This window comes from Macrotis lagotis, chromosome X, assembly GCF_037893015.1.
Source record: "Macrotis lagotis isolate mMagLag1 chromosome X, bilby.v1.9.chrom.fasta, whole genome shotgun sequence".
NCBI lineage: Eukaryota > Metazoa > Chordata > Mammalia > Peramelemorphia > Peramelidae > Macrotis > Macrotis lagotis.
In genome coordinates this window covers 111,223,756-111,242,044 of record NC_133666.1, presented here as the reverse complement: position 1 = coordinate 111,242,044, position 18,289 = coordinate 111,223,756, and the positions used below count along the sequence as shown (strand labels likewise).

General features: G+C 33.5%; 1 long non-coding RNA gene across 1 annotated transcript in view; it reads right to left on the bottom strand.

Moving 5' to 3' along the window:
- The window catches only part of LOC141499778 (uncharacterized), a 28,095-nt gene extending 16,516 nt beyond the window's left edge, over positions 1-11,579 (bottom strand). The window contains exons 1-3 of the long non-coding RNA XR_012471763.1: positions 11,067-11,579; positions 2,910-3,183; positions 519-701 (exon numbers count right to left, since the gene is read on the bottom strand). This is a non-coding gene — a long non-coding RNA (uncharacterized LOC141499778). The remainder of the gene's footprint in view (positions 1-518; positions 702-2,909; positions 3,184-11,066) is intronic.
- Between the last annotated feature and the right edge of the window lie 6,710 nt (positions 11,580-18,289).

Below are 18,289 nucleotides of genomic sequence, written 5' to 3'. Positions count from 1 at the left end.
GTCTAAATTCTTTTTATTCTAAGGCCCTCCCCTACTGCTAACAAGCAAATCCGGTTATTACCCTATCCTGTTAGTTTTCTAATTCTTATTGTCCAGTTTTACTAACCAAGATATAAGATATAAATCCTTATGATCTTGTCCTACACTACAATCTCTGGTTAGATAGATTAGCTATATTAATCCTACTCCTCAGGTTCAATTCATTCCTCTTTGGCTAATAATAGCATTTATATAGAACTTTATGGTTCACAAAGTATTTTATGTGATATTTCATTTGATCACCAAAACAACCCTAGTAGAGAAGGCACTATTATTGGTCCTCTTTTACAAAGAAGGAAACTGAGGCTAAGATAGTGACTTGACCCAGATCATAGGGTTAGTAAATGAGACAAGATTTGCACTAACTCCTGGTGCCACTCCACCCACTAAACTGCCATATATATGCAGAATTCCACCAAGCTAATCCATTCAACACCTTGTATATCCCCACTTCTATGCTCTCTCCTATGCTCTCTTACCTCTCTACCTTTCCCATCTCTTTCATGTCTCTATTTCCAACTTCTTTCTGTTGAAGTCTTTTCATCTTCCAAGGTCAAACTCCAGGTCAAAGACCACCTCCTCCATCTCATCAGACAAAAGGAATTTTATCTTCTTCGATCTCAAATTACACTTCATTTGTACTTGTTTAACTCAGAGGTTCCCTTGGAGAACAATGATAAGGGCAGAATTAAAGGTATGATGGCAGAACTTACTATACATAGCCAGGTAAAAGACACCTATGCAGCCACAGATAAACTAAGTACAGAAAATCTAGATTATTCCCATGCCCTGGGCCTTTTGCTATTCATGCCACAGATATATTAATGATCCTACATTTTACTATTCTTCAAATGCATTCCTGTACTACCTTTGTTAGTAATTTATTTTAAATCTATGGATGCTCAAAATCTTTTATTTATTTTTTATAGCATTGTTCCTTGAATTTATCATCCTTTTTTATAATTATTCATGAAGCTAATTTAATACTTCCCTTCTTCATAGGGAGGAATTTCACAGTTATTATAATTATCATATCTCAACCCATTCCAGGACTTAAAGTCAAGTAATCTATAAAACAAAAGAATGCTTTGCTCTCCAAATATTATTGGTTTGGGGGAGAAAAAAGTGAAGAGTTTAGTACCTTTCCATCATAGTTTATATGAACTTTCTAATGATAACTGCCCTTTGTGCTCAAGGAGAAACAAAATGAATTTACTATGTAGAATTCTTCACTAGTCAGCATCGTCCAGATATGGAAACACTGGTTATATCAAATGGAAAAATTTTGAATGCTGTGTTAAGTTCAATTTTTTGGGCAGTATACTTTCCAGGGATGTACACATAGATGATGAAGCTGACGCATCAGAACTAGCTCAGTGTTTAGGGGACTCCAAAGAAAAATGTGAGAGAGGTATTAGCCTGCCTACTAAATTGAAGGTCTACAAGACCATTGTGCTGACCTCACTGTAGCATGCCTGTGAAACCTGGACAGTCTTCCAGTGCCATGCCAGGAAACTAAGTCCCTTCCATGAGTGTTCTAATATTGTATATGACTGTTGTTGAAATTTAGAAAAAACAAGGAGGCATTTGTATCACCAAAAAAAAAAAAGGAAGCCATTGTCCATCAGCTGTAGTTGGAATGGCAAAGATAAATTATCAGAACATGATGATTTAAAATGGATTTGCTTTTAATTCTAATAGAAAAAATGAAAATCATGTTTACAAGTGGAATGCTTTCAGTTTCTAACAGATGAACCTTATCTATATGATTTCTTTTCTAGAGGCCTTGACAATAGGTTTCTTCATCAGTTATTGAAATGTAATTGAAACTTTAGTTAATTTTTTGTCTTATTAAATAGAACCAAGAACTGAAATAATGAATGCTAATGCATTAATCTGTCTTAGATAAATCCCAAATTCAAAATGTTTCATTTTAAATCAAAAGTACATTTACTCACTGAGTATTATCATTAAAATAATTTTCCTGTTATACAAAAATTTTCAACTGGTATAATATCAAAAAGGTTTTTAGTGCACTTTCAGAGTCACCAATCCATTATCCTTATGGTGTTCCTTACATATAAGAATATTGAATTGGTTTCTAAAGGAATTCAATAAACTCTTTTCAACAAATATTTCTTAAACACATGTTAATTTCAAATATTGGACCAGGAGCTAAAGAATCAAAAAATTAAACTGTGCTGGATAAAAGAAACAGAGAGACATACATACAGAGACAGAGACAAGCAGACAGACCCACAGATAGGTAGACAGAGACAAAGAGAGACACAGAGAACACAGAGGAACAACAAAGAGCAAGCTTAAACTTCTTCTACCAAATCTCAATATAAAACTTCATTCTCATTCATTCTTGCCTCAATGCAGAGAGAGAGAGAGAAATGGGGAGTGAAGTGTGGGAGATGGGGGGAGTCAGAGAGAGAGAGAGAGAGAGCGAGAGAGAGAGAAATACATACATACATACACATACACACATATAAACAACATGCCAGATACTGTGTGCTAAGTGCTGAGAGACAATAACAAGAAAAACAAGACAATACCCATCCTCAACATTCTAATGAGAAAAGATAGCTTATAAAGGAGCTCTGGAAAAGCTGTAGGAAAAATAGCTGCAGGGGACAAATGGCGGTGACTTGAGGAACTGACATGAAGGTCCAATTCCAAGAAGGATGGGTAAAGGGGAGATTTTTAGCCACACTGGGAATCAAGGGAAGGAGTCCAAGTTTCCAGTGGGGTATAGATGATAAAAGAGTGAAGTCACAGAATGAAACAATTCCTTCTCTCATGGAGCTTATATTCTAATAGACGAAGTCTTCTTAGATAACAAAGGCAGAAGAAATTGGATTTACCATGTTCATACATTTAACAGGCAACAAATATTGATTGAACATCCACTCTGTGCAAAGAACTCTTCCAAGCATTCTATAGCATACGAAGTTTTTCTTCTGAATTCCAGCTATTATTCAGAGAGAGGCATATAACAGATAACAACTCTTCCTCTTTATAAAAAGATTCAGCATGCTGAGCTATAACTAGTAATTTTGTTACCCGGGGCAAGCAATACATAACAAAACTTGGACAAGCAGCTTGAAATTCTTCATCAAATCAAGTTCATAAGTCATGCTGTGAAAATAATGAAAGAAATTAAGATAAATTCAGTTGGGTGGGAGGGAAAATTAGTTTATATAGTGACTTCTGTTTAACTGAAGAGTAAATATAAGTGTTAAACTTTGCACCCTCTCAATTTTGATTTAGTAGGACAAAGTCCTAATTTCCCAAGGTTCTAACTATAGCTGTGATGTTGTGCATTTCATTCAAATGCTTATTTCAATTAAAATATCATTCCATTTACCTGCCATTTTTAGGTATAAATTTATTTTGATTGGGATTTTTCTCTCCATTTTCCAAGAGTAGAAATTAGCTTTCATTTCCTAAAGTGTTCTTGGCATTCACTCTTGGGTACCATTTCATAGATTGTATAATATGGATTTAAAACTAGACAGTTTATTTATTGTACAGCTATGCCAAATGACAACAGGAAGGATCACCTACTATTTTCTGTGCCTTCTTTTTAATAAGCTTTTAAAACATTTTGCTGAAATATGTAATTGTTTTACAGACTATTAATTTGATGTTACCTTCACTTCCATGTCAGCTGTATATTAATTGCAAGACTATTATCACAATCAGTAAGATATCAGGAAACAAAAAGGAATTTAATTATGCTTCACTGTAGTCATATGTCCCCCTAATAATGTTCATACGTTACCTGTTACATGATTAAATGCCAGTAGTGTTATCAAAGATACATTTTAAGGTATAATTAACTGATAATAATTATGGCACTATACTAAGTCTACATTATAATTAATGAAATGTTGATAGAAAATGCCAGCTAATCTTCAACTTCCATAGCTTCCTTCCTACCTGTTACAGTTTATATATTGGGTTTCTAAAAAAAGTCTCAGGTTTTCAGAACTGTGTCATTTTTACTTTTAATCTACAATGATGCCTTTCAAATAGTAAGCACCAGTAAAGTTTATTAGAATGAAATAAATGAAAAATGACATATTAGAAAGGTTACTCTGAAAACACTATGGAAAATAAGCTAGTAGAGGAAAAGATTAGAGAGGAGTGATCTCAGAATCACAGAATCAGAAATGAAAAAACTTTAGAGTTCAATTAGTCCAATGACTTTCATTTTTCAGATGAAAAACTTGGGAACAGAGAAATAAAAGGATTTGCTTAAGATTAGTCATAGAGTCTGGTAGTAAAGCAGGATTCAAAGTGAAACCCTTAGTCATCAAATCCAATATTTTTTCCACCCTACCATAAATGGTCAACCAACTTAAAAACTTCCAATGATAAGGAATACAATGCTATTTCATGTATGTATTTTATTTATAACTTTTGTATTTATATCACAATCATTTCTGGAAAAACAACCTCACCACCACCATTGAACTTTCCTTAAAACAAAGAGGACAAGAAAAATCTGATGCAATGACCACATCTGAATCTCACAATGTATATAGCACTCTAGAAATTGTTCATCTCTTTGCTGTGAAGACTGAGGTATAAAACATTATCTGTTCTCTAGAGCCAATCAATTACTGAATTAGCATTTTAAGTGTCATCTGTGTGCCACGCATTTTGCTAATTTATAGGAATAAAAAGACAAAACTGAAACAGCCCCTACCCTTTTAGAACATATATTCTATGAAGAATGTCCAGCCACAGACTGAATCTGGTCTGCATAATCATTTGGTCTGGTGCTGCCAAGGCAACCACAGGTGGGACTCAAAATTCAATAAATCTACGAACTTTTTAGGGATGAATTAATTAAATGTTGAACCAAATATAGCAGGCTAATTTTTAAATCAATAATTTCATATGGCTCACAAATGATATTATAAATATGCAAATGGTCCATGGCAGAAAAAGTTTCCCTAGATGGGTATAAGAATAGATAGAACTTTTACCCCAGGAATATAAGGCAATTTTGAAAAGAAGAATAGCAGCTAACAAAGTATTATTAAAGGTCTTGCTTGAACAGAGTTCTAAAAGAGACTAGGGATTACACAAGGGAAGAGTGAGGAAAAAGACTTTTCCAGTCAATGAAGACAGTCAGTAGAAAAGCATGGAGATGTAAGATTAAGCAAAGTGAGTGAGGAACATCAAATAGGCCAGTAAGGAGGTGAAAGACAAACTTGATGCTGGCACCAACTTAGAGTCATTTCAATGATGGAATAAAATGAAGTATTCATAGGTCACTGAAACATTAGCAAAAGGAAGCATACTTAGCCCCAGTATAACAAGGCTATTCAACAAGAATACAGCAATACTTATCTTCAGAAAATGAGGTCCTCTTGACTCCAACACTTAGTACAGTACCTAAAACATAATAATATTTTATAATTGTTTGTTGATTTGTCTCTATATGGAAATGTCTCTGTTAGGGAAGGTGGGATGTGGTGACTCACATGGTCCTCAAGCATTGGCCAAGTCTGAAGAGTACTAAGTAACCAAGGAACCCATGTTAATATAGCCAGCGGTCACCAGAAAATTCCATCAAGGCAGACGCAACTTGAATCTTTACTCACTTCTGGGGCCAATCAAGATTTCAGGGGAAAAATCTAGGGTACAAAAGAGAAGTGTGATCCTATCACAATAGATAATTTGTGATTGCATAAGTAGAACAATTTGTAAGGAGGTTTAAAAAAAGTAGAAAGGGGTATTTTTTTTAAGAGCTAGCAAAGACATAAAAGTTTATATTTGATCCTAAAGACACTAAGGAGACACTAGAATTTACTGAGTGTAGAGATAAGACCTGTGCTTTAGGAATATTACTTGGGTTTTTTTTAAATCAGAAGAGATGATATAGGAAGACCAAAAAAGATAACAATAATATTACAGGAGAGAAGTAATGAGGGCCTGAATTAGGTCCAGAGAAAAGAGAAGTAAAACAGAGTTTCTGTGGACCTGAAAATGACAGACTCTGAGTAGTAACTGGATGTGCAGAGTGAGTGAAAAGGAGAAGTTGAAGATGACACCAAGGCTGAAAAATCTGAATGACTAGAAGGATGGTGATACCCTTGATGACAATAAGGAAATTCAGAAGAAAAGAGGGTTTGAGAGCAAGGATGTTGAGTTTGGCTTTGGATAAGTTGAGTTTGAAATGCCAATGAAAAATCCATTTCTCAGTGTTTAACAAGAAGATAATAAGGTGTATTAGGATGTTAGATGAAAGACTCAGGCTAGATAAATAGAACTGGGAGCATCTACATTGAGATGATAAATGAAACTACAGGTGATGATGAAGCTCCCAAGTGAAAAGGGTAGAAAGAAAAAAGGCCCAAAACAAATCTTTAGAGTATACACAAAGTTGATAGACCTGACATGAATGATGATGAAAAAAAGAAGACTGAGAAGTAGTGAGGTAGGAGGAGAACCAGGAAAGAATGGTGACACAAAAATCCAGAAAAGTGAGAATACATAAGAGGAGAGAATGGTCAACTACAATTCTCAAAAAGGATGATAATTGAAAAAAAAATCTTTAGATTTGGCAATAAAGAGATCATTAACTGTGGGGAGAGTAGATTGTTTCCTATTGTGTTTCCAGTTCTTTCCTACCACAAAGAGTGATGATGTGAAAGTTTTGTTATTTATTGGAACTTTTTGTTTGCTTTAAACCTCCTTGAGGCAGACACACAGTAGCAAAATCAATAGGTCATTTTTTCTTACATAATTCCAAATTGGTTTTTGGAATAGTTGGTCTAATTCACTAAAGTGTATTAGTTTTGGAGACCAGCAAAAATGATAAAGTAGGAGAAAGCAATACAATGTATTTCCCATATAACTATTCTAACAAAGATCCAAAATAGCACCAAATGCAATAATGACAAAAAAAAATTCAAGGAAAAAATATAGTAGGCTATTCTTTCCAGCAAAGATCATGAATTTAAACCTCAAGCAAGCTACCAGTGTAGGAACTAAGAAATGAACAGAAGTAGGCCTGCAGTTCTAGCAAACTGACTCCAGTGAAAGATAATGAATTCAGGCCCTAAGCTCGGATCAGAGGTAGACCTTATAGTTTCAGCATTGTTACTCTGACCCCAGAGCAGAGATTGCCTATTCAGTCCATTTTCTCCATCTTCCATATCACTCTAATATGAAAAGCCTTCCAGCTAACTAAGAAGTGCTAGGTCAGCAACTCTCTATTGGAGCAAGTCTGCACTTGTGTTGCCTAGATTCAGAATAGGATCTGGAACTTGGGGAAAATGAGGTAGGAAAAAAATCAGAGAAAGCATTATATGTAATGAAGATAAGCTAGAGGGATTTCTGAGAACAGGGATAACCATTATCATCACTACTGTTTTTTTTTAATATTGCTAGAATTGCCAACTATAGCAATAATAATAGTAGTAATAATCACACTGCATAACACTTAAGATTTGCAAAGCACTTTACAAATATTTTGTTTGATCTTTACAACAACCCTTGTATATAGGTACTATTATCCTCATTTTTACATATTAAGAAACCAAGTCTATATCACCTAAATCATACTATAATATATAATTTATTGTATTGCATTATACAATAACACAAGAAAGATAAATGAGGGAATAAATATATTAAGGTCATTTTGATTTATGGGATAAAATAAGAATTCCCATAATATAGAATAAAAAAAATTGCACATGAAATTGAAAATCCCTTATATACAACTTGATATTATTTATATATGTATTTATAATTTGTTTTTTAAATTATTAAAAAAGGAGATTGAAAAGAAAGTATCCTATATTATTTTAGGCATATATGGTAATAAGTTTTGGTCTCAACCTAATTAATGCCAAACTGCTTTCCACTTTTGTCAGCAGTTCTCAACCAAAAAAAGAAGTCTTCCTCTGGTCATATTTGTCCAGGGATTAGTAAACACTGGGCTACTGTTTTCTACTACTTTCATTTCTTTCTATATAGTCTATTTGGCTCATCTAATATTGAATAGTGGGTATGACTTCTATTTTATAATAAATACTTCATAATATATTTCAAAGTCTCCTTCAGGCCTTTTTAAAAATTTCCCTCAAGATTGTAGACCATTTTTCCTTCAAAGTATTTCTTATTGTTTTGTATCTTTTTATAACCCATTCCCCTGATAATTTGATTGGCATAAATATCAAGTCTATAAATTAATTAAAAGATAGTGTTGTCTTTTTTATTATATTTGCAAGACCAACCATGAATGGCCACTTTACTGATTTATTTTCCTTTTTCTCTATAAAAAGTTTTTTGTGGTTTTATTTATGACCACAATTTTAGTTATAAAATTACAAAAAAGATCTTGTGTATGAATATATTAGTAAGTTACTGAATATATGATACAGTCTATAGTTATTTTAAACAATTTTCCCTATTACCATTTCTTCCTGTTATTATTAGTATTACACAGAAATACTGATTTTTATGAATTTATTTTTTATCTAATTCTTTTACTGAAGCTATTTTATTCATTGATTTCATCACTGGGCTTTCTAAGTATACCATTTCATCTGAAAATAGAGTTAATTTTATCTCCTTTTTTGCCAGCATTTATATCTTTGATTATTTTCTCTTGTTAATGTTATGTTTATATTTTATTTTCATAATTCAAAAATTACATTAAATTACATTAAATTCTTGTTGTGCCTTTATTTGTATTGGGAAAGCTTTTAGTGTTTTTACATTTCAAACAATTCTGTCTCATATTAATTGAATTTTAATTCTATTAAAGAAAGGTCCTTCCAAATCTATTTTTTTACATAAAAAGAGCTAAATTTGTCAAGGGCTTTTTCTGGATATATTTAAATAATCATGTGGGTTTTCTTTTGGTTGTTTTAAGCTACTTTTTTTGTTAACATTGAATTATCCTTACATTTTTGATACGATCTAGCCATATTGAATTATTTTCTGGATATATTACTATTGTCACTCTGCTTGTATTTTTAAATTACTTTTGCATCAAAATTTTTTCATCAATATTCCAAGAAAACAAAAGTTTAATAATTAACCATGGTCAAAGGATGACAAGACATAAATAAGTTCTTTTCCTATAAAATTTATATTAGCAAGGATACTGCTATAGTCTTTATTTAAAAACTACTTGTATGGGACCCATCTAAAATGTGAATTCCTAGTTCAAATGCAAGGAGGAGCATACTGCTAAGTCTCCTCTCTGCCCCTAGCACACATTCTTCTTACAACCAAAACCTTCCACAACCAGAATGAAAGGAAGGCACACTAAATAGGACTTGTTCCAGCAAAATTATTCCACATACATGAGAACTCCTATTATCTCCTTTGAAAGTCTCTCATGTTCTTTGGCATTAGACATATGCATAGTTTATAAATTAATCTGAAGTTACTCATTGCCAGTTAACGCGGTTTGTTTTGTTTTGTTTTTTTTTTGAAGTTAGAAGGACTAAGAAGGAGCTTGCTTCACCTGGCTCCTGAAATCACTATGTCATCCAAAGAAAAACACATTGATGTTAGAGGGAAAATTAACAATGCTTTCACCACTCATTTCTTTGTTTTTTGAGGTTGTTTGCTTAATGAATAAATATTCAGAATTGAAGGAATAGATTAATTTCTCACATTATATGTAGTGTAAGGTATTAGAGAAGCTCTGAAGAGCTGGAAATTGTAAAATTATGTCCCAGTTGAGTTCTCAAATCAGGGAGTTCTGTACTTTTAGTGGAAAGCATATTAAATAGTGTTGAAATACTTTTAAAAGGAATATTAATAAATTTATTGAATTTGTTTTCATATTCTTTGAGATCTAGTTTTTAAAAACATTTTCTTCAAATATTCCTAAATGTATCTCTTCTGATTCTTATGCCTTCTATTTTCACTTGTCTCACTTCTTTCTCTTCCTTTTTTATGGTGCTTCTAATTCATCCAAATGAGCAAGCTTAAACTTCTTCTTCTACCAAATCTCAATATAAAATTTCATTCTCATTCATTCTTGCCTCCATGCTTTTGTTATATTGAATATACTCTTACCATATATTCCTTCTTTACCACTAATAATATCCTTTATTTTCCTTAATATCATTCAGGAGAATGGACAAACATGAATGAGTTGGCATTTGTATTATTGGAAGGACAGTCCAAACTGATGCAATCACAGATTTTTTTGATTCCTCTAAATCACACCACATTCCATGAAATAAAGTAAGTGTCTCCTACTTGTGCATGATGGCAATGTCAGCTAATCATATGGATTGGAGAATATTCCAATGTTCATTTGCAAGAGTGTCAAATATACTTATTTTTCAATGCCAAAATCAAAGAGAGTTAACTTTATTTCAACTTTATTCACTTTAATTCACTTTAAATTCACTTTAAAACATGAGTAAATACTGTTTGTTACTGTTATTATTGTTGTTTATAATTTTCTGTAGGGAAGAAGGCAATACAAAAGAGATAGGCAAGAACTCTCCTGGGAGTTCCTTATGCCTGGTAATATATTTGTACAAGCCCAAAACAAAGTTTGATCTCTCAGATGGTATTTAGCTAAGTAGGTTGTTAGCATACAAAACCATGCTCTGTATCTCTCTCTATACAAACAGAATATATAACATTGGGTCTGTAACTCTTACTCATGAAATGTTGTGGAAGTTTATGTAGTTACAAAATGGAAAATGTGAATTATGAAGAACTTGTAATCCACTTAACTTGTACTTGATAAAAACCAAGTTCTTGGTATCCAGCAACTTTAAATATTAAAAAAGATACAATGAGAAGAATTGAATTGATTTGTCATCTTCGTTATTCTGTTCCTTTACTTTAATCCAGTAAAGTGTTAATAACAATGTTCATTTACCAGGATTAGTTCACAGAACTGAACCGACTTGCCTTTTGAAGTTTGTTTAAGGGTTTTGTTTTGTTTGGGGGGGCAGGCTTTTGATTGTTTTGAAGTTTTTTCTAAACAACCTAATAAAAGAATATAAAGGACTTACCTAAACATATGTAAACCATTGGTCAAACTGGAAAAGTTCTTCAAATTACCTTTAAATTTTTGAAAAGGTGTTGACAATTCAGTGAAGGTAACTGAGGGGGAACAGTTCACTTAGAAATATGGTTTAGAACATATGGGGAATGTCTTTCTGCTATTTGAAGGCAGAAATCATTATACATTCGTTGGCCATTCAAAATTTTCAACTTAAAACTTAGCCTTCTATATTTGGTCAAACATTTAATTTATACTTTTTAAAAAGCTCCTGGATTTATTGAATTTCAAGTCGCACCTGCAGTTTTCTTGGCAGCATCAGGCCAAATGATTTTTGGGGCCCATAAAGCCGGTGGACAGAATATTCCCTGCCCCCAATTTAGAACATCAATCATTCCTCTGGTGGCCAAATAAAAATGATTCTGACCTCATTCTGAAATAGTTGAGAAGGAAGCTTAAAGAATCTCTAATGACTCCCTTCAGTCTTAAGCATCCAGTCAAATTCATCAAGGAGAAATCAAGGGCTTTAAGTCTACCTATGAATTGATTATTTATTCCTTCCCTAAAAAATTTCTTGGCAAGATTAAGAGTTTTCACAGATTCAGAAGTACTTTAACTGAATTCTACCTTTACTCTCAATTTTACCCTATTCCCCTCAACATGATAAAGAAATTATCTCTGAGAGTTACATTTAGATAAGTGACAATAGCAAGACTATTTTTAATGCTTCTCAATAAAAAGCATCTAATGACTCCCTTCAGTCTTAAGCATCCAGTCAAATTCATCAAGGAGAAATCAAGGGCTTTATCTTTGCTGACCCTCCCCCACCCATGTATAAGTAGTCACAATTCACAACAGAAGCATATAAACATTTGTTTCCATGACAGTTTGAGAAAAGAATAAATTCAAGGATTCTGCTTCTAGAAGTCCAATTGATCATGGTCAATAGGAGTACTGAAAAATCGTCCTTGGTTCTTACAGTAGGGAACTTGCCACATAGCAGATAGTAGTCTCAGAATCAACATTCTGAAGGAACAGGACTGATAAGGCTTTCCACTTACCTTAGAATGTTAGTTCATTCACTTCCTGATCATATTTTCACCAGCTGCCATACTGTTCAGACTAGAAATTTAATTCCAAAGAACCTAAATCTTTTCCTACACATTCTCTTATTCTGGGAGCCTCTGATCTGATTGGTAAATCACCTCAATCATCCTTTATATCTAGGCCCTGCTTCAACCTTGCTTCACTTCACTCCCATGACATTTCTGTTCCAACTGCCATGTACTCCATGTGTACCCTTCACCCCTCACTTTTCAGTTCTGGAAACATGAACAGACCCTCTCTAGCATTGCTTCTGGTAAGAGTGAATCAATCTACTCCTCTATTTTTCCATTCCTCATTTCTGAAACTTTCCAAATGAAAATATCCTTCCCTAACCACTGCTTCCCCCAAATGTGTTGTCTCCTCAATTAGAATTAAAGTTCACAAAAAATACAAAAAATAAAATAATTCAATTTGTATTCAGAGTTCATCAGTTTTTTCTCTGGAGGTATATTGCATTTTTTCATGAGTACTTCAGAATTGTCTTGGATCATTGAATTGATCACTGTCTTTCACAACTGATTATTACTACATAATTGTTGTTACTGTGCACAATGATCACCCAGTTCTCATTACACTCTGCATCAATTAATATTGGTTTTGCCATTTTTTAAACCAGTCCCTTATTTCTTGTAGCACAATAGTATTCCATCACAATCATATGTCACAATTTGTTCAGTCATTCCCCAATTGGTGAGTATTCCCTCAATTTTCAATTTTTAGTCATTACTAAAAGAGCTGCTATGAAAATTTTTGTACATATGGGTCATTTTTTCTTTCTGATTCTTCCTTGAGATACAGAACCATCAGTGGTATTGCAGATCAAAGGGTACACAGTTTTATAGCCCCTTGGCCATAGTTCCAAATTGTTTTCCAGAATAGTTGGACCCAATTCACAACTTCACCAGTTTTTTAGAGTAACTGTTTTTCCTCATCTCCTCTAGCATATCATTTCTAAAAGGTGTGAGGCGATACTTCAGAGGGTTTTTTTAATTTGCATGTCTCAAATCATCCATGATTAAGTGATGTACTATGGACAACTTAAATTTCTTCTTCTGTCCTATTCATATCCTTTAAGCATTTATCAATAGGTGAACGGTTCTTTTATTCATATATATATATTTACTTAATTCCTTATATATTGGAAAAATTAAGTCTTTGCCAAAGAAACTGGTTGTAAAATGTTTTGATATTATGTCATTGTCTACAGTACTTTTTAGTGAAATGCAGTTTCACTGATTATCTCTTTTAATGAAGACTACATGCCCCCAACACCCCAAGAGTTAGAACTTTCATGCTCTTTCCATTTCACTTCAATTTCCAATATTGAAAGAGATGTGGAAAACTGGAACACAGCCACATAATTGGTGGAGCTGTGAACTGTAACAATCATTCTGGAGAGTAATTTGGAATTATGTTCAAAATGCTATAAATCTGTATATACTCTTTAATCCAGCAGTACCACTATTTGGTCTATATTCCAAAGAGATCATAAAAAGGGGGAAAGACGTACATGTATAAAAATATCCTAGAGCTCTTTTTGTGGTGACATATAATCATCAAATGGGAAATGGTTGAACAAGTTGTGGCATATGACTGTGATGTAGTAATTATTATTCTAAAAGAAATTATGAGCAGGTGGATTTCAGAAAAACCTGGAAACACTTACATGAAGTGTAAGTGAAACAGAATACAATAAAGTAAAACGGAAATAGTAGAACATTGTACACATTAATAGAAACATTGTATGATGATCAACTATGACTTAGTTCTTCCCAACAATATAAAGATGAAAGGCAATTCTAAAAGAATTATAATGGAAAATAGAGAAAACACTGTAGAATCTGAAAGAAAATCAAAGCATACTACTTTCATTTTTATAAATTTGGTTTTTGTTTTTCTTTCTCATTGTTTTTCTCTTTTATTCTGATTCTTTCATAGTATAACTAATGTGGAATTATGTGTACCATGAACGTGCATGTATAGACTATAACAGATTATTTGCTATCTTAGGACAGGGAAAGGGAAGGATAGGAAGGAGAAAATTACCAAATGAATGTTGGAAACTATCTTTATATATAATTTGGAAAAATTAATAAAAATAAATAAAATTTTAATTTCCTCATAAAACTCAAATATCTCTGGCTGTCTTCCATAATACTGGCTGCTTCTTTTCCCATTCTTCCTATCTCACAGAATGTAGAGACAGAGCTGACATATTCTTGTCTTCCCATTAATTCTTTCAGACTCTTTCTTTCCTATACACACAATGATTTCTCTTCCTATGAAATTCAAGCAATAAGACATTATCATCCTCTTCCAATTATCATTATTATCTACCTTCTTCTTAGATATTTTCATGTCATTTTATCTTATTTTGACTCAATTCAGTCTTCTCCAGCCCATTTTCTGTCATTATCCTCAGAAACTCCATCATTCACATTTACGATTGCTTTTTTATACCTTATCTTCACAATTCTTTTAAATCTTAAATTTCTATGACTTCCAACTCCATTCTATATCAGTTATGTACCAAGATGGCCTTGGCTTAGAAGAACTGCAAGGTACTGCACCTTACAGCAGATGACTGAGACTTTGACTTTGCTTTCTGTTATTTCCATGAGTTATTCTGGCAGTGCCAATCCAATAGAAGCAAGAGAGAAGATAACTAACAATTCTAAGGCCAAATCTATATGGTATAAAAGCTTTCCCTTCTAATCTTCCTTCCTGCTTCTATTTCTGTCTCTTGCCTCTCTGCCAAGAGGGTTTTACTGGAATGTGACTGCTGTGCATGCTACAGTTTCTTGGAGCCACAAGTGAGAGTTGAGTGGCAAGTAGAAATACAAAAAATGAACTAATTTCTACTCAAAAGATCATATTCTGCATGACTTTTGACCATCTATTTAGGTCACTTGGATCTACATAATGAGTGACAGTACATTTTAATATTATTTTTATGTTAATTTAGTAGCAAATCTTAGCTATAGAGGTGTTAAACAACAATTATACTATAAATAAAACACACTTTGCTCTTTCTAAAATATTACACTTTATTATTGTTGCTATTTTATAAGAAATGAAAAAAACAGCCCTATAGGTATATGCCCATCACAAAAGAAAAATATCATGCAGGCAACTCATTATTCCAGGTTGTTATTATGTTAGATGATAGCTGCTAGGTGTAAGACCCATACCTATAATGATCACATTAAGGCAGACCACATTAATAATAGATGAGATCTGATTATATCCATTTCTGGTGTTAGTTTAATAACCTGTGGCATTTCTGCAACAAAAAGAAATAATTTGAGGTATTTTTTTTCTTTCTGTGTCCTTTTTTAAATCACTCTTGGCACATTCTACTATTGAACTGTGAAAAAAGAACTGCATTGAGTATGCCTCAGCATGAGTTTTTTTGATGCCTTTTAAAATTCAGAATTGACATTTCAAAGAAAGAATAATAATAATAATAATTTTAACCTGAAATTCTAGCCTTCTTGAAAGACTTGGGGATTTTTAGTAGGTTTTTTCTTGTTGTACATTCATATGTGTTTTAAATAGAACATAATTTGCTTCTAAATTTGCTGCCAAAGCCAGCACCATTTCTAAATTCCTTTAAATCTGTTGATGCAGTTGGTCCTGCACAGTTAGTAATTTCTGAGCACTCTAGAAACAATCTATAAACAAAACTATTATTTTGTATTATGTGGTTTGCATTGAGCTCACTGGAATTTACACCTTCTCTGGTTCTCAATCCCCCTCTCACTCTTTCCTACAGGAAGAATCCAAGAACATTCTGGAAAAAAATCAATTAGAGCTGTAACAGAAGTTATTAAATTCAAGTACATCAGCTTATAGTTGAGGAAAGGAAAGGAAAGGGAAGCAACTTGCCCGTGTAGCAGAGCAGAATTTGAATCCAGGGTCTCTGACTTCAAAAACGTTTGCTCCCTCCATGGGAAAAACTCATGGGGGTAGAGAGGTGGGGATAGAGAATGAGGACAAGGGCAAGAAGAAGGAGCATGACCAGGTTAATACAAAGTAGGAAGGGAAGTTCTGTGCCACAGTAGATAGTGCTGGAATCAGGAGAATCATTCACCTAAGTTCATTCAAATCTAGTCTTGGACACTTTACTAGTTGGGTGACTTGGTGATGTCATTTATTCCTCTTTGTTTCAGTTTTCTCATCTGTAAAATGAACTAGAGAAGAAATTGGCATATTCCAGAATCTTTACTGAACAACAACCACAGGAAGGGGAAAGGAATGGATAAGCAAACCTATAGATTAAAAAGAAAAACAGTGTAGTACATTAGAAAAAGTACTGATTTTTAGAATTAAAAGTCCTGCATTCAAATCCTACTTGTCAATTTACCTATTTGACCTTGGGCAATTGATCTCATTTCCCTGGTTCCCCTTTGTTGTATCTATACAGCAGAAGATTGCAGGAAACAAGACATTAACAATATCCTTGTTTTATTGTATTTTTATTTATTTTGCTTCCCAATTACATTTTAATCTGGTTCAGTTTTTTAGGTTTTTTTCTTTGTTCTCAGTTCATCTTTGGTCTAAATGATTTCTAAATTTCCTTCCAATTCTAAATCTTTATTAATAGTTTCATGTATCTTTTGGGCAGCTAGGTGGCACAGTGGATAGAGCACTGGCCTTGGAGTCAGGAGTACCTGAGTTCAAATCTGGTCTCAGACACTTAATAATTACCTAACTGTGTGGCTTTGGGGAAGCCACTTAACCCCACTGCCTAGCAAAAAATAAAAAATAATAAAAAAGATTTTCATGTATATTTTACTGTTCAAGACAATTCTAGAGGCTTTGGAGGGTGAGGTACATTGCCTAGTTTCTACAATGTATTATTATGATGCTTCCCTAGGTGACTCCCCCCAGTAATAATCAATGGAGATAATGTAGATATTAAGTAGATGTAATTGATACTGTAATGAGATGAACAAATTAAAAAGAATATCAAATTTCTCCAGCTATAGAGGGAGGAGTGCTTCATAACCAAAATAGAAGGGTTTGTGCCTCTGTGGAATTACCCAAGTGCAGATTCTCATTTCCTGAGATTTCATTCATTGGTATTATTGTACTACCCTATTAATTTAATAGGGTTGCACTCACACAAATTAGCCTTTCCCTTTAGGAGGCATTTAAAATGTTTGCCATGCCCTATTTGGAGAAAATGAGAAAGATCCAACTATTTTGCATATTGGTATAATCTATGAAGTTGTGGGGGTATTTTCACAAGAAAATTCTCATTTATTTATTTTTTTCAGAAAAGTTATATTTAGTTTAAGTTTTACAATTCCCCCCCATCTTGCTTCCCTCTGTCCACCCCACCCCCCACAGAAGGAAGTTTGTTAGTCTTTACATCATTCCCATCGGATGCATTGATCTAAGTTGAATGTGATGAGAGAGGAAATCATATCCTTAAGGAAGAAACATATAGTATGAGATATAGCAGAATTACATAATAAGACAATTTTTTTAAAATTAAAGATACATAGAAAGTCTTTGGTCTTTGTTCAAATTCCACAATTCCTTCTCAGGTTACAGATGGCATTCTCCATCAGATATCCCAAAATTGTGCCTGATTGTTGCCCTGTTGGCATGAGAAAGTCCATTAAAGTTGATCATCACTCCTATGTTGCTGATAGAGTGTACAATGTTCTTCTGGTTCTGCTCATCTCTCTCAGCATCAGTTCATGCAAATCCTTCCAGGCTTCTCTGAATTCCCATCCCTCCTGGTTTCCTAATAGAACAATAGTGTCCTATGACATACACATAGAGCAATTTGTTCAACCATTCCCCAATTGATGGACATTCCCTCAGTTTCCATTTCTTTGCCACCACAAACAGAGCTTCTATGAACCTTTTTGTACAGGTGACATTTTTACCCTTTTTCATAATCTCTTCAGGTTATAGACCCAATAGTGCTATTGCTGGATCAAAAGGTGTGCACATTGTTGTTGTTGTTGTCTTTTGGTCATAATTCCAAATTACTCTCCAGAAAGGTTGGATGAGTTCACAGCTCCACCAACAATGTATTAGTGTCCCAGATTTCCCATCCCTTCCAACATCGATCATTGTCCTTTTCTGGTCATATTGGTCAGTCTGAGA